This window comes from Anas platyrhynchos, chromosome 7, assembly GCF_047663525.1.
Source record: "Anas platyrhynchos isolate ZD024472 breed Pekin duck chromosome 7, IASCAAS_PekinDuck_T2T, whole genome shotgun sequence".
Classification (NCBI taxonomy): domain Eukaryota; kingdom Metazoa; phylum Chordata; class Aves; order Anseriformes; family Anatidae; genus Anas; species Anas platyrhynchos.
The window spans coordinates 36,493,732-36,510,840 of NC_092593.1; the positions used below are offsets into that span (position 1 = coordinate 36,493,732).

The following is a 17,109-nucleotide window of genomic DNA, read 5'->3' on the forward strand; positions in this document are numbered from 1 at the left end:
CCTCGTAACAAGTCATTCACGACTCCCTGGGCACCGGGCTTCAAGCTCAGTCTTTGAGAAGACTTTGGTAAAGAAGAAAGGATTGCTTTTTTCCTGACAGCTGCAAATGAAAAATCTTTTCACTTGGGAGTTGCGGGTCATATTTATGGAAATGTGGAGAGCACTTGCAATATTTATAGTGGTTACAGAAGCGATTGAATCTATCTTTTATTGATACGTATTTACATGCCCACAAAAATCCTATTGCGTAGTATTTGAGAGAATTTTATTTAGATTTAGTATTTTGAAGTAATTTTTTAGTGCTTCTTTATTATCCGCGGAGTGCAAGATTCAATATTTCAAGTCCAACTGTCACCAAACAGCCAGAGGTTTTTAAAAGATTTTTATTTTACATAAAGATAAATGTTGAAGACACATTTTTCAGAGGCACCATCTGTTCCATGTTGACCTTAATTTTCTGGATGAGTGCTTTTCCTCAAATGTTTTAAGTCTCGTCTACATTTCATTTGGTTGGGAGTGTTTAGGTTATTTGTTGAACAGGAAATCAGATATTCAGCATGCAAACACACCATTACATTGCAAATTGTTCCCTTTGTATAATTTAGCAAACTGCTTGGTAAATAATTCTGCAGAGTTGCGGGTAGAGCTGCCTGACATGTGGCAGGTCAGCCCCTGGTGGAAGTGGGTTTCTCTGAGTGCCACCGCCATGCCTGGTGCTGGGAGCTGGGCTGCAGGATGCCAGATGACAACTGGTGGTGCCAACGGTGTGTAAATGTCTTTATCCATCTTTCTTTAGGTGTCTTTAGGGGTGAGGATAGGATAAGGGCTCGTTGGTTGGCTTTGTGGCCCTGGCAGGGCTTGCTGTTCAGGCTGTCTGCACAGCAGTACTTGATTCTAGCAGAGGGAGGTCACTGAAGCAGCTGTGTCTGGCACACAACATTTCTGCAGGGCAATATTGCCAGCCACCTCCCTTTCTTCCTTCATATCCTTTTGCTCTCACATCTTCAGCTGCAATAGGCTTACAGATGAATTCTGGCTTCTTTGCCTCCAGCCTTGCTCTGTGGCTTGTCTGACAAGCTCCCTTGTGTTATGGATGCAGATTGCCAAAATGGGGCTCCTGAACCCCAACCTAACCCTGCCTTCAACTGTGGGGAGAGGAAAAATACCAAGTTGTCTACCTCCTTACTAGTTCCTTCCTGCTTTCCTTCTCCATAAGATAAAACATAAAAGCCGTAACACAACTCTAGGTGGATGCTGTCTCTATTGATAGGTGGTTGATTTGGATTAGGGCTGGCCTGCAGCAGCAATTATTTCAGTGACAAAATGTGTGCTTGGCAGGGGCGGTAATGTCTTTGTGGTTTTGGGTTGTGCGCAGCATTGTAATCCCGCCCTCATGTTTCTTCTCCTAATGTAGGAGATCCTCTCACCCCTTCTGTGCTACAACATCTATAGTCATAACCTGGACAGGATATTGAGTTGTTTTTTTTCCCTAGAAATGGATTTGGAAATAAAACTAATGGAGTGGTAGAAAAAGTGATAGAAATTATTATTAGTATTGTTTTATGCTTCAAGAAAATCCTAGAGGGGAATGCTACGAGAACAATGCTCTTCCGAATCAACCAGCTGGTTTCCCTATAGCTCTGCTGCAGGAGTGCCTAGTAAAGCCCATTTCATCGTGATACTGAGATTTCGGGGAAAATGGCTAAACAAATATCTAAGTATCAAGACTGTGGTGTTTCTGAATGCCAAAACTTGTGGGGGAGACACACTGGCAAGGTGGTGGCTGGTGCTTTGGTCACCAGCCAGGCTCTGTTGGGCAACACCCATTGCGACAGCAAGTTTTGAGGGAAGTGCTGGGCTATAAAGTAATGAAATGCAGAGCAGCTAAATTTTGTCTCTTGTGGTAATCTCAAGCATCTAGATTTCTGGCTCTATGCAAGGATAGGAAAGGTTGGTGTTTGAGAAAAGCTAAAGATGCTCTCCCCCTACCACCGAAACAGATACCTTCCTGCTCTTTGAAGAACTGAGAAGTCTTGCAAATGGGAAATGTGAGTGGGTTTAGTCATTTTGGCCTTGCTTTGAGGTGGTGATTTATAAAACATGTCGAATTGCAGGCCTGTAAATGGGTGAAGAATAACTCAGCAGGAGAGTGTCAAAACTCTCCCTTGCGCCTTTGGGGTTGGCCCTTTCAAAAGGCAGGATGTCTTGCTTAACTGCTGGAAGGTCAGATTTAATTATTATTGCAGCTAATCTCAGTTTGATTTTTTTTTTTTCCCCTTTTAATCCTGTCAGCAGTGGCAGAAACAGCTGTTAAAGGAGGCTCACTGGGCCTCCCTCCTGCTCTGAGGCAGAGCTGAGCAGTCAGGCAGGGGCTAACAAACACAGCATTGGGCTGGTGGACCTCAAATCCGGCCTCTGCCAGGGATAGCTTCAAACAGTGGCCTTTGTCAAGAAGTTGGACGTCTGTCCTTCACCAGCCTAAGTAAATGTCTGGAGTTTGAGCAGCAGCTTTAGCTAATGACAGAGATTGCTGCCATACTGCCTTTAGTATGTGGTGTCTGGACACGTTGCAGCCTCATATTCCTGCTCACGCTGCCCTTCCTTGCTGGATTAGCAGGGCTGGGGCATTTTGGGGTTATTATTTTGGGTTCCAAACAAAATGTGAAACCAGGACAGAGCCTGAATCTGAAGTAAGGGGCTGGTGGGAGACTACAACATTGGTGGAGTAAGAGTGAACAAAACCTGCCCTTTTCAAGATACATCTGCATTAAAAACAATGTTTCTTTCTCTTCAGCAGAGAAATGTTTAGTTTTACAAAAGAACAACATGTTTGTTTACATGCATCTGCCTTTCCTCAGTGTCTTAAGAAAATACCTAACTTTGGTAGCATCATCATAGAATAAGTGTTTTAAAACCATTTGGGGTACGTTCATTATGTTTCTGCAGCAAGAAGCCTGTTACACGTTGTGCAAATAATTCTGTGGAGACAAAGCAGCCAACTTCTGTGGGATTTACAGGAGGTATCCTACAAGCACTGCTTTTGCTTTGGCATGGTCACATCTGCACAGCAGGACTGAGTGTATTTTAGATGACCAAAAGTATTCTGACCTGCTGGATTGCAAGCTAAATAGTTATATGGTTTCTATAGCAATAGAGGTCATTATTTAGAAGAGCACAACTTTCCTAAGTTGGAAAGAGGGGGCTGAAAGCAAAATGCTTATCCGTGTGAATGCCTGAACTGCCATGAGATGACGATAGATACAACATCTGTTGCCAATCTAAGGGGCTAGGGGAGGAAGCTGCTTTCTGCTGGCATGCAGGAGAGGGCCCTGCTTAAAATAATAAAAGCAACTCCATTCCCCCAACCCTTCAAATCTCAGCTCTGTGTTTTTGCACTGCTAGTACTTTTAGGGTTGTATTGAGATGAAATCCCAAACCCTGTGGTTGCTGGTTGCCCAGGTCTCGTGCGTGATACTACAACAGCTGCCCTCCTTGTTGTCTTCTTCTGCTGTGTTAAAACCCGAGCTTCAGAGCAGTGGCCTGGGCTTGGGAGGAGGATATCCATAGCAGAAGCCAGGTGGATTTCAAGAATCATATTCAAATTCAGGAAAAAACTGCAATCGCTGTTTTGTTTGAAGCTGTAGCTCTCACAGAGCACGCTCCACGTGGAGGAAATTGCAACAGATGCGCGTGTTGAAAAGCAGAACATCGTTTTGCCTTATTAGATTAGTAAGTTTAGATTAATAACTAATTAATATAGCTACACCTAAATACTGAGTTAGCTACAGCTGAGAAGGAATTTATTTTTCCTGAAATATTTTTTTGTGTGTCTGCTGGAATGAACGGGTTCTCAGGGTGCTCCCTCCTTTCATCCAGAGTTACTCACCAGGAGTTGGATGTTGTGGTGATGCAGGCTGCTGCTGTGCCATAAGCTCTTTCCTCCCTCGCCTGGGTGGCATTAGCACTTGGGGCCCTTCAGCTGAAATCTGAACGAGAGAAGGATGTGCCTTTGGCTGGTCTCAGTGAGATCAAAGAGCGTGGTGTTACAGTTGGAAGCCGAGCGTAGTCGTAAACATCATTTACTGGTTCATCTGAATGCAGACAAATAGTTTTCCCACTTGCTTATGAAAATAACATCGTTTACTCGCCATCTGTTTATTCTACACTATATATACCTCTTCCTTCCAAGACAAAGTGAAGATCTTCTGATTAGCAGCTCCAGTAAAATGCGGCTGATTTATTGGAGAGCGCTGCTTTTTGCCAAGTACGCTGCTGTAACAAAAGTACTGTTTGTTATGACATTGTACTGAGTCACTTGTTGATGCTATTTGAGGGAGAGAATGCAGTTAAGAAACTGGAACAGGATGTTCATTTTATTTCAGTACTTGTAATCCTGAGTCAGCCCTGATAGCTGATGAAATACAGAAACTCGCGTTTTCGGCAGGGCTTCTCTTAACATAATTTTGGGATGCCGTGAGTTGATACAGGGTGGAAAAATACACAAAGCTGATTTTATGCAGAGAGCTGTGTTTTAGTTGTCACTCTCTGCTGGAGCGCTCTTAGATTTTGTACATCTGTGGCACTTTGCTGTGTCTTTGAATGTTCTGCCGGGGGGCTGAAACACGAGCTGGTGCCTCCAGCACACAGGGCTATGCAGGTATTTGGATTTTGAGGACACCGTCTCAAATATGTGGTTTCTGGCTGTTTATGGAGATCACCAAGGTTGCTTCTTGGCTGCTCCTGCTGGCTGCTCGTGACCTGCTCCTGCAGCAAATGTGGGAAGTCCTGGGTTGTCCGGCTGCATGCCCGTGGAGCAAAGGGAAAAGGCCCAATTCAGGTGTTAAGTGCAGTTTTGGAGATAATCTTATCCGAGCCCATTAACCTGCAGGAGTATGATTAAGGTGCCTATGGGATTAGTAGGAACCATCACACGTGCAGTACTGTTTCCTGTGTGAATCCAATAATGCTGCTGAGATCCTGCAGCCGAGCCTCTTTCCTCATCGGGGCCCAGAGACCTTTCAAAATAATTTGCATGCATTGCTTCAGCTTCACTTCAGGGTGGCAGGCAGCAAATCTTTAAAAGCCCAGCTTACTTGTGGGCAGAAAATAAAGAATATTGACTCTGTTGAAGCTGTGGGAAGAATTTACGTAGGAGGAATGTAATTATTAGATCTGAAGTCTGACCAGGATGCACAATACTGCCGTGAGGTGTGTGTGAACCAAGCAAGAGCACCCCAAAAGTCTCCTTCCCCACTTAACAGGAGAGTAGAGTGAATAGAGGGGATGGAGGTAAAACTGTAGAGTTAAATTCTCTGCAGCCGGGTGGTGAAATGCATTCATCCCTTCTGGCACTGCTGCTAATTCATATTTAAAGCAATATGAATTTCATGAGCATTTAAAAAAATCATATTTTAAATTCAATTTGCTGTCAACTCATTTGATGTTTTGTGTAAAGTCATTTCCCATAAACAGGTTACTGAATATCAAACGGCTTGTCTCATCCGTAATTTCTGGAAAGAAATAATATTATAATAAAGATGAGAATCTGGTTCTCATGAGTCAGGGAGCGCGTTTGGGGTTGCTGGTGCTCTTTGGTGCTTCCCTCATCGCAGCCAAGGAATGGCCTGGGCAAGTAACATGAAAGAGGCATTCATAATAGTGTTTTCTAGTGTGTTCTTTAAATAATTAGTGTTGTATATATATATTTATATATTATAATAATATATATAAACACATATTTCCAGATATCAAAGAGCTGGATGGAAACGGATTGCAATACCTCATATGGGACAGACCTCTGGAGCTGTACAGCTGAAGCAGCATTTAAAGAACCAGGTAATACGAGTGGATATGTTGAAAAAGTCAGGGATGTTTGTTGAGAAGTGTGGAAGAAATAACTGCTGTATTTTCTTGGCATGGGTTTCTGACCTGTGCTTGGAGATGGCTGGCACCTGGAAGGTGCTGCGCTATGTGAAACAGCATCGGAGCTGCTACGGAGCAGAATCCTTTGCAAAAAGAAATAAATTGGTCTCTGGATGCCACCAATCTCGCTTCCAAGTGCTGAGTAACGTGCCCTGGGTGTAAGCACGTAACATGCAGGTGAGCGGCTTGGGCTCTTGCGAAGATCTGATGGATTCCTAGCGCGGCAGATCAGGCCAGGAGGTTGAAATGGCTTTTTATTTATTTATCTGCTTACTTGAACCAGCTCCGTTGTAAAAGCGGATGTCACCCTCTGTCTTTGAAAACTGCCAGAGAAAAAAAAAATATCAGGCCCCCCAATTTTCCCAAACCAATGTGTTTTTCCAGCAGATGATTGCCCTGGAAGGTTTTTTTTTTTTTTTGTTACTTCAATTAGGGAAGAAAGCTCGGCCTAATTGCTAAGTGTCAAAATGCCCTCAGAAGTGGAGTTTTTGTGCTTGAGGCAACTCACCTGAAGCTGCTGAAGCATTTCTGAACACCAGCACCCCCTTCATTTAATCCCTTCTTTCAGTGCTGTCTGAGGGGGGGGTGCCCAGCCCGCGCTCCCACTTCAGGTGGTTTTTGAGCTTGTTGAGGACCTTGGGCTGGCACGGAGGCCTCTGGAAGGCTGTGAGAGAATCGAAGCAGCAGGGATGGGTGAGGTTGGTCTGATTTTTCTGGGAGTTTGCAGTGCGAGGGGACCCTGCTGAAACAGTCCCATTCCAGCCCAGCCCCACCTCCGCTTGTCCCCAGGGCTTTTAGGGGACAAGTCCTGCAGGATATTGGCGGTGAGGTTAGGGAAGACCCGGGGCTGGATGGAAGATTTCAGACCAGCTTTGCCCAGCGTGTTCGTAGCTTTGAAGGAGCAGGAGCCCGATGTGCACTGCATGCTGAAGCCTGCACGTTACAATTTTTACAGCACAAAGCAGGTGGGCAATGCCCGGAGCAGCACAGTGGGATCAGTGGGATCTCTTGCTGCAGGAAAAAAAACTTGGGGCTCTCTGAAACGTGATGGGTTTTGTTATTTAGGGGATGCTGTGCTCAGTTCCTCGTCCTCACACACAGCTTGGGCACGTCGATAGGTGGTGCAAGCTTGCTGCAGTTGGTGGGGCTCTGGAGCTGCTTGCTCCAGGGCTGCAGTGGAGCTGATAGCGGGAGCAGGGCGATGTGAGCTCGGTGCTGCGCCAGCCCTAGGGAAAAGCTGACCCATGAATGCCACCCAAGGGCCCTGCAGTGTTTGGAGCCCAGGAGGGAAGCAGAAGCACGGCTTGTGTTGTGCAGGAACAGTTTCTGCAAGGGTTTGCTTCCCTGCTCGCAGCTGTCCGGGGAGCGATGGTTTCTCTTTGCGGCAGCTTTCAAGGTTTTTTTAACCATGTCTCATGGAGAAACAAACAAAAAAATCTTCTGGACTGTTCTAGGCAAAATGAAAACATCTGTCTGGGGAGTAGAAATAGTGGGTGTGTTTGCAACGCAGTGATTTTGCTTCTGCCTGCTCCGGTGTGTCTTAGGTGCCAAGACAGGAGGTTCAGTCCGCACGTACAGCACTGACCCCAAACCCAGGGGTGTGTGTCTGCCCGTGCTCTCTGCTGCCTGCTCTCCTGATCGTTTATCACCCTTGATAAACGCAGTCGTACTGCTGTTAAAGGCTGTTGCCGGACGGGATTAAGGAAGCAAGACCCGTGAGAAGCAGGACTTGTTGCGCGTTATCTCCCTGGATCTTTTAATCTGTGGTGTGGGACAGCCCGAGGTTTTCGAGTCTGCCTTGTGAAACGGCAGGGAGAAACATCTTGCTGCTGTCGGGGAGCTTTAATCTTCGCATGGAAATAAGCTTTTCTTGCAGAAGTAGGCTGCTTTTCCAGATGCTTTCAGAAACGCTGATGTTGTGCCGTGGTTGATCTGGCTAATTAAAAACGAGACCCTGTCAATCAAAGCCATTACTTTAATGGCAATGGCAAAAACGCAAAGAGCAGCTCTAGTAAATCAGTGCTAGAGAGAAATGCGCCTCATTTCCTCCGTCTAATTTAGTCAGGAAAAATTTAAGCTTTTATTGTGAGTCTTGATATTCACAGACCTTTCTGTTATTAATTTTTACTGTTTTAATTACCGCTGGCTGCCCAGACGATCGATGCAAGTTTACTCAGAATACTTCATTACTTGCCCGAAGTTCAGGGAGGTCGCAGCGAGGTCTCTCCTCCAGCTTTTATGTACCAAATTTCTCAAACCTTAGCAAGTCTCCAGGTGCCTTGGTGATTAATTAAGCTCAAAATGGCAAATATGACCACCCGGCAGCAAAACCGAATCACACATGCAAGCAGTGCGTTTGCTCAGGCGGCCCTCACAAGCAGCACCTCCCTCCCCCTAAAAACCTGCAAGGCCTCAAAACAGCAAAAATGCTTTTTTTTTTTTTTTTTTTTCAGATATTTCTCTCATCTGTTCCTCATGTACATTCAAGGAACAGATCCTGATGTTCCTCCAGTCAGCCTGGCGTAGAGAGGCTCTTGGATTTTCCCCTTGTCCCAGTATTTGCTGACCCCAGCACCTCTCGCTGTCTTTGCAGGCATCCCCAGAGTCTCCCTTGCAGCGTCCCCCTGAGCTCGCCCCGCTGCCAGCTCCTCTTGTCTCTACCTCTGCCATTTCCCAATGGAAGGAATTTCCCAATTCCCCAGAAATCGGTGGCACAAATTTCTTTCCGACCCCTGCTTCAGCCTCCTCTCGCAGCACTGCAAGTTGACAAGGATCTGACACAGGTTCTGAGAGCATTTACGGCAGAGCCTCTTCCCTTCCCAAGAAGGAAGCCTCAAAGAAAGTATCTATCTGCTCAGGTATTCCAGCTCTCCTGCGCCCCTAATTACAATTTCATGACTTAATCATGAGCTGCCTTTTCCTCGGGTCTGCTCATAACATCTTTCCTCTTTTCTGCTGTTGACGCGTGGGCTTTCCCTTTAATGTCTCGGTTGCTCAGCTCCGAGGTGAGTGATGGGACCGAAATACCTGATGACGAGCAGGGATCTTTCAAATTCCTTTTGAAATACACCTGGAAATTGGAAGCTCAGTTCTCAGATGGAAAGCTCGGCTGCCTGCCACCCAAGGGAGACAACCAGGCACGAAGCAGGCGAGTGGCACAGATACAACACGCAGCCTCTGTCCTCAAGGGTCTCTGCGCCCCACAGGCCAGCCCTGCTCTTTGCTGGGTGCCTCGGGACAGTATTTTCCTGAAGGCTCAAGCTTCCAGTCTTCTGATTATGAGAGACAGCTTTCATTAACTAAAATCGGCCTGAAAGCGTGAGGGCGATCAACAAAGAGATGCTACCGGCTGGAGAACTCTGAGGCAAAGATATATAACCCGATGTTGTCAAGCTTTTTGGCTTTAGAGGTCATGGTTTCTTTCTGAGGAAACCAGGGTGATGATTTTGGTGTGCTGCTCACAACTATTTGCAGCTGGATTTATGGTGAAGGTGTTTTTTCCTCTGCTTTTGTTTCTTTAGGATATACGTCCCTGTGAAAAGCCTTGCGTATTTGATTTTGAGAAGGCTTTTTGTCTTGTATGATTTTTACATTTGAGATGTGTTTTTTCTAAGACTGGGAGATTAGGGTTTTTAGCCAAACTGCTTTGAGCACGGGGGTGGAGGCAGCCTGTTCCAGGTTGTCTTCTTCTGGTCACGTCTTCAGCACCTGTGTGTTAAGGTCATTTCCCCTTTGGATGATCGGAACATGCAAAGAGCAAAAAAAAATAATATATATATATATTTTTTTTTGACTTTATCATAGTGAGAAAAGAGAATGTGTCTAAGAGGAGAAGAAAGCAAACCCCATCTATAACAGCTCCAAGCTAGGATGAAAAATGAATAAAATGAGCCCCCTTTATTTCCCACAGGTCCTGCAGCAAAGATCTGCCTTATCTTTCTAAGAAAAAAACAACAAAGATATAATTTTGTGTGTGTGTGTGTGTCTTCTCAACCCGTTTATCCAGCTCAGGTCTCCACACGTGGTAACGCTATCGGTGGACGCGCCTGGGAGGCTGCCAGGGTGCTCGCTGGTGGCTGGGGAGATGCTGCTTGATGGAAAACCCTTCTGTCCTTCGCCACTTGTCATCCTGCCTGGGTTTGTCTGCTTTCACTGGGCTTGTGCAGCTCGGCCAGGCTCGCTTTGCCCTCCTGTGGCTGACAGAGGATGTTCAGGAGGATGCACCCTGTGGGTGCACCCAGCCACCAGCTGCCCTCGCACCTCACCCTTCGCTCACAGCATCTCCTTCGTGGCTGTGACCTGCATTTGGGGCTTGCTTCCGAGGGTCTCCCCTGGTCACTTTGGTTGAAAACAAAGCAAGAGCTGGTTTGTTTTCAGAATCAGATAAAATACATCGAGAGGGACGGGACCGGTCACTCCAATCAAGCAGCCGGGACTGCCAGGTGATGCTTTTCTGCTGAGAAATTGGTTTTCTGTTGAAAAATCGGGGGTGTTGAACATGCGAGTGCGAAATGGCTTCCAAATTTGTAGCTGCTGCGTGACAGCGTGACTCATTTGTGGGAAGGGGGAAGAGACTTTTTCCCTCATTGTCAAGTTTTGCATGCGAACGTAAGAAAATCTCACATTTTAATAATGATGAAGAGAAAATTACTGAGGGAACGGCTGCTGCTGATCTTTGTGTTTAACTAAGTGGACTCAGCAGGTACTTGTTGGCAGCGCTTCCCGTTTCAGGCTTGGCTCAAGGATATCATTGGGATATTTTGAAGTTTTAGGTGGCGAAAGTAGAAGGCAGTGTGAACAGATGCAAAATAACACTTTGTGAAGAAATAAGTCTTTAAAATACTGTAACTGGATCGGCAGTTCTCTGGTGCCTCATTTAAGATAGCTGAGATGTAATCAGTTTGGGTCGGGTAAGGGCTCTCACTCTCTGCAGACTTTTGGTGTTCCCCATAAATCTCAGTTAACTGTCTGTAGTGCTTGCGAAGACGAAGAAGGGCAGGGTCAAGGGAAGGAAATTTTGAGACGCTTGAATCGGAACCCTTGAAAATAAACAAAAGCCACCACTTCAGATGCACGCAACAAACAAAAGGAAGACAACAGATAACGCAGCAGCTCCGAAAGCAGGTGGGAGCTCTTCCTTGCAGTGCTGTGCCAATGCTGGCACCCCGTTTGAGTTGGTTTTGGCTGTGGTGCCAGTTCAAAACTTACCCGAAATCGTGTTTGAAACACATTATTTTTTGTTTAAATAGGATTTTGGGGTGCAAGATTATTTTTCGTCAACTCCTTGTCCCTCCTACAGGTACAACGTACTTGTCTGGGGAAGCTACAAAAAGAAATCCATCGTTATAATTCTCTGAGAGTGCTGGTAACAAGATCTCTCCGTGTCACGCTGGAGCCATAATCCTTCTTCGCATTTTTTTTTTAGTAGGGGGGGTGCTGAGCGTCGTGCACCATATGGCTTTTGCAGCCAAAACTCCGGGTGCAGTAACTGGGACGTTCACAAGGTGAGGAATCAGCTTCTTGGCTGCCACACGTGGCTTAGCTGGGGATGGGTGCTGTGCTGGGGAAGATACGTCCCTGCCCGCAGCCGTGAAATTTCCAAAGCAGGACTGGGGCCCTAATGTGATTATAATGCAAGTCAGGACGTAATTCTTAATGCAGAAGGGGATGTGGGAGTGCAAACCCTGTTTGATATGGTAAAATCTTCGCCGTTCTGTAGCTCTCAGCCTGAAGTTCTGCACCCATTGAAGATTTCCAAAGTTGGAGCTTTAGCATCGCTTTAATGTGAAATATTTATTTTTACATTACAAAGAAAATAACGGCCTAGAAAGGGGAAGTGTTCACAAAACACCGGGATTAGGACTGTGAAAAATGGCACAGAAAATTGCTCTCAGGTCCGCGTCTCAGAGCCCAAGTGGCCTGAGCTCTCAGCTCTCCGGGAGCTGCTGAGCACTCAGTGGGTGTCTGGAAATGAGGCCACCGAATCCGGCTGCTGTGTGGGGACTGAGCGGCCTGATCTGAGGCAGCCACTTCAGCAAGTTTTCCCTGGATTCACATAAACTCTTCAGGTCAGAGAATGTTATTTCACATTTTCGCGTTTGCCACCCCGAGAGCTGGGTGCTGCTTGTCCCAAACCCGCCGCCCTGAGGTGCTGTGGCCGGGCTGTCGCTTCGGTTTACAAACGACCTTGTGTATCCACGCGAGGAAGGGGAAATCCTGTGGAGCGAGCCCCACCTAGGGAGGAAAACGCCGAGGGGGGGTTTCAGCGTGTCCTTGGGCTCTGCTACCTCGCGTCCCGCATAGATGAGCGGTGACTCACAGCTCCGCCACAAATTCCCGTCTCCAGAGTCCCTTCCTGCCTGCCTGCCTTCCTTCCCCATCTGCCTGGGGATGCTCTCCTGATGCTGATGGGATAAGCCCCTGCCAGAATTTGGCTGGCAGCTGCACGGACCCAGCCCCAGCTAGGAGGGCTTGCTGGGCAGGTGCTGCTTGGAGCTCCCACCTGGAAGTTGGAGACAATTACACCACGCTACCTGGGGCCTGAGAAGCTAATTTTCCTCACTTGCCAGCATGAATCAATTGGTTTAACAAGCAATCCTTTATTAAATGGAAAGAAGGTCTTGAGGGAAGAGAAGCTAAGTAACATAAAACATACTTAATTTGAAAGTGCTCTAATTGCTCCGCGGTCCTGCTGGAGGCAGCTGGCTGCTTCCCCTCCCTGCACCACCACCTCACGGGTGGGGGGCATCACTTTTGGGGTGTTTGTCCCTGGTCCTGCAGGAAATGAGGGCTGATGGTCTCGCTGTAGGAGGTGCTGCTGTGGGCACCAGCACGTTGGCAGAGCCAGAAAAATGTTGAGCACCCATAAATGTCGATTTTACCTCCATCTGGTGGGAGATCCCGCCACCTGAGCAGCCCATGGTGCTGGCTGAGATGGGGAAACCCATGGTCTCGTGCAATTTCTGTCTCTCTGTTAGGCACAGCTTCATTTACACAGTGTGCTTGGCTGGTGTCCCCGATGGGAGCTGCCTGCTAACCGCAAAGCACTGCGAAATACCTCAGGTCTTGTCTGTGCAGCGCTGAGGGCATTCCTCGCGTTGGTGCTGCATGACACACGCTCATTCCAGGGCAGGCAACCTCTCCCGTGGCTGTCCCTGTGCTCGTCCTGGGGAATGCTGGTGCTGGAGGGAGAGATTTACACCTCAGGCGTGTCTCGGAGTGACAGACCGCTCCCACGGTAATAGTTTTAGGTTTTAATGCTGCTCTGTTTGCTGCAAAGCAGATGAACATCCTCACAAAGACACAAAAATTCCCCTCTGAGCTGGGGGAGGAAGGCTCGCCCTCCCTCCCAGCTCGCACCTTGTGATGTCCCTGTTACTAAAACGGGTTTAAGGACATTTAAAGCTTGGAACTGCGCTCGGCCTGGCCCTCTTGCTCTGTCTCCTCAGCTGCTGCCTTGCTTATCTGTGCTGTGATGTTGCTGGCATTTCTTATCTGCTGCTTGGGCTCTGCTGGACACATCTAGCTAGGAAAGTAATGCTACATAACAGAATAACGCTGCCTGGTAGGATAATACTTCTGCTCTGGTATAAAGGACTTGATACTCTGTGGTAACCTGGAGCTTTGCAATGATCTGGTTTTACTGGACTTGTTCCAGGTAATTGACATTTTTACCTTCACATCTGTGTCTTGAGGGCTGAGCCCGTGTTCCCTGGGGGCTGGAGACCAAGCCCTGGAGCCAGAAGCTGTGTTGGGCCACGTGGGATCCAGATGCCCAAGTGCAGCTGGTGACTTCCCCCAAAAACCTGTTGCTTCGGTGGCATGAGGCTCTGGGGGGGAGCTCTGCTGGGGCCGTGATGCCCGTCACCAGCGGGTCGTCATCTCCACATGGGAAGGAAACCTTTTAACCTCACTACCTTCCAAAAAGCAGGTGTGAAGGACGCAAGGAGTCAGATTCTCAGCGTGTATCAGGAGATCCAGCAGCTGGTCAGGATTTGCACGGGGCAGGGTAAGGCAGTTGGTAGGCGCCTGCGAAAACTCGTTGTTTTCTGTCGAGCACGATCTTTTTTTTCCCTAGTCCCCCCTTTCTGTTTTATTTTATTCTTTTTTATTATTAATGAGCAGAAGCTCCCTACGAGTTACTGCAGATCTGCTTTAAAATCTCTTCCTAAATCGCCGAGATGTTTTACTAGGCTAGTTCGTGCTGAGAGGCAGCATAATCCACAGGAAGCACCATTAATTTCAAGGAACAATTCGGCTTTGGTAAAGCTGATTAGTGGAGAGTACTAGGTAAGAGCTTCTGCAGAATTGAAGGTGTCAAGCTATTACCAAGTTTTACATTGATTTTACCAATTGTCACATTTCTGACGAGCATTTTAATTGGTGACTGGAGGAGAAAATGAGCATTCGTGTTGTTTCTCCTTTTGCTGCCTCCTTGTTTTAGGGCGAGGAAGAATTCATTATCCCGCGGATGGAAAACAATTAAAACGTTGTTTCTTTCATCGCTGCATGGTAGTGGAGCAACGAAATGGTGTCTCAGACCTGAAGTCCTGCAGATTTTTTGGGGGGGAGGAAGGAGTGCAGCGTGCTGCTGAGCTGGCATAAGAGATGTCTCATTTGCCATGAGCCAGGGGGTGCTGGAAATCTCCCTGTAAGCTACTCCATTAGATGTGTTTATGCATTGCTGGAAAAAAAAATAATAAAAAAGCAGGTTGAAGGAGAAAACACCACGGCAAGCAAAGCCTGAATAGTAATGCTCAACTTGCAGGCAGCGCTCTGCTCACCTGGCTGGCTGCCAGCCTGCGTGAGACGGGCAGCGGTGTTTGGTTAACGTGGCCCTTATCAAATCCCAGAGCTAATGTTTGAGGTAGCCCTCCACGAAGGCAAACGGGAAGTGTTTGAGCGAGAATTAAGATCGTGTCTGGCCTGCTCCTGCGAACGGGAGCTGGCTGCTTCACCTGGAAGCCAAGGAAAGACCTAAGTATTGGTGTAGGAAGAACAACAGCTCGTGGTGCTGCTGCTGGTGAAGGTTTGACGTCCCCAGGCTCGTGGAGTGAAGTGCTGGAAGGAAGCACGGCGGCTGCAGCTTGCTGGGCTGCGTTAGGTGGAGGAGAGGAAACTGTTTCCCGTCAAATAATTTTTTCAGCTAATGCTTTTTTTTTTTTTGCAGTGTGAGGGAGAAGTGGCCCGGCATGGTTGCTCGTCTCTTAATATAGCAGGCGTCTTGGCAAAGCCAGGGGGTGAGGCCTGGGGAGGGAGCAGAGCGTGCTTTCCCAGCTCTCCCCCAGTCTTTTTACATTTCTTACTCCCTTTTCCATCCTTTTGAACCCTAGGCCTTGCTACCTCTCATTTTCCTTCCCTCCCTCTGCTCCCAGCCAAGTGTCAGGTATCGTATAATTAAGAAGTAATAGGAACTGATTTAAAAAATGATGGATGCGTAGCGTTCTGTTGATCTTTTTTAGTGAAAGAACTTGCAAGGATTCCAAAAATCCATAAAATGTTTTCCAGGTTCTCACGTTATTTGGAGTTGAGCCCTTTGTGCTGCCAAACCTGAAGCAGAAGGGCGTGCTTTGGAGCACGGTGGGCCTGGATGTTGCAGAGGACATCATCGTTCTCCCAAACAGCTCACACCGGGCCATGCAAGCAGAAAATCCTTTTTTTTTTTCTTATGCAGGTCTTACACGGCCTGCCGCCTCTTGGCGTTCATAGTCATAGCCTGCTCGATGACTTTCCTCCTGCTCCAGTCAGCGGCAGAAAAATGGCAAACACGGTGGGAAAATGAGAGTTATTTGTACGAGGTAACAAATGGCACGCGGCTTTCCCGTGACGGTGTGGAAACAGCAATTGACTCTGCAAATAGAGACAACTTGTGCGCTTTTGTGATGTGTTTACTGCCAGCCAGGCGCTCTCGCCACCCCCTTTTGGGTATTGCAGCAGTGCTCGGTGAGAGGAGAAGCACGGGAGAGCTGTGGTGGGGAGGACACGAACTCCCTTTCGGGAGGTCAGTATGGTTTATGCTTAGTGAAAGCAAGGAAGCTTCTTCCCCCTCTTACAGGGGAAACGCTGCCGTGGAGGCTTTGGGAGCCACCCGGCTGGAATGAGCAACGAAAGTACTGGGCTTTGTGCGGTGTTTGGATCAGCCTGGGAAAGGGAAAATAATGGGAGTCTCCCCTTGCTGCCTGTGTGTTCAAACGGAGGCAAATCAAAGCTGTTCCACTAGAGCTATATATCAGCCAATGTATTTTAGGAACTGTGGAATGATCATAATTACCAAAAAGTCCTCCGGAGAGGAATTATGACTCATAGTTTATGTTCTCTTTAGTGTTGCTATGGAAAAAGAGGTTAGTGCCGGTGGTCACGCAACGATATTCATCTGTGATCTGAGAGAAAAATAAATAACCACCTCTAGCTTAACCCAAAGCAGGTTTATTCTGTTCCCGCAGCGAGGAAGGGGATAACCGCGTCAGGGAAGCTGGAGATGACCCTGGTTATCAGCACCAGGTGAGGGAGAGCCCCTCGCTTCAATTAGTGCACGCTTCAGGCTCAGGCATGCGGCTCGGAAGGAAAAGAGGAGGGGAAGGCAGGCGTATTGATCAGGAGGAGGGCAGGAGGGATCAGCCAGCACCGAAAGCTGCAAAGGTGCTGATTAAAACGTCGCCGTGCACCCAGCTTGGCCTTGGTGCTGGCTGTGAGACGGTTTGTGAAAGCAAAGCCTTGCAACAGGCAGTTGCAAGCGGTGGCAAGTGGCTGTTGGCCTATTTTTTTTTTTTCCATTTATTTGGGAAAGCGAGGGCGGCGAAGCAGGCGGTGGAGGATGCCTGCGTGCTGAGTCAGCACCTCCCGGCTGCGCTGGCAGCTGCACCCGCGCCCTGCCTCGTGTTTTGTTGCCTAGGCAAAGCCCTCAGCGGGGCCAAACCTTGCCTTTGCTCTGCTGCTGGTGAGCAGCCTGCCCGTGGGGGAGCAGTTTGGGGGGCAGCAGGATGCTCTGCATTCCTCCCGAAGCGGACAGAAATGTCAGCTGCATGGCTGGCATCACGAGCATCCGCAGTTCCCGTGGCAAGGAGGGTGAAGCAGCAGTTTTTTAAGAAGCAATTATGGGAACGAGCCCTGTCACCACCAACGTGGTGTACCCCTGCGTGTACTTGACACCTGCCAGCATGACAAGGTCCAGGCACATATTTGAGATGC

The 17,109-nt window shown here is 47.8% G+C and overlaps 1 protein-coding gene across 2 annotated transcripts in view; it reads left to right on the top strand.

The window, feature by feature from the left end:
- Positions 1-17,109, top strand: part of NABP1 (nucleic acid binding protein 1) — a 32,684-nt gene that overhangs the window by 14,061 nt on the left and 1,514 nt on the right. For both annotated transcript variants that reach the window (XM_072041299.1, XM_072041300.1), the window contains exon 7: positions 5,745-5,835. The gene's annotated coding sequence lies outside the window, so the exon portion shown is untranslated. The remainder of the gene's footprint in view (positions 1-5,744; positions 5,836-17,109) is intronic.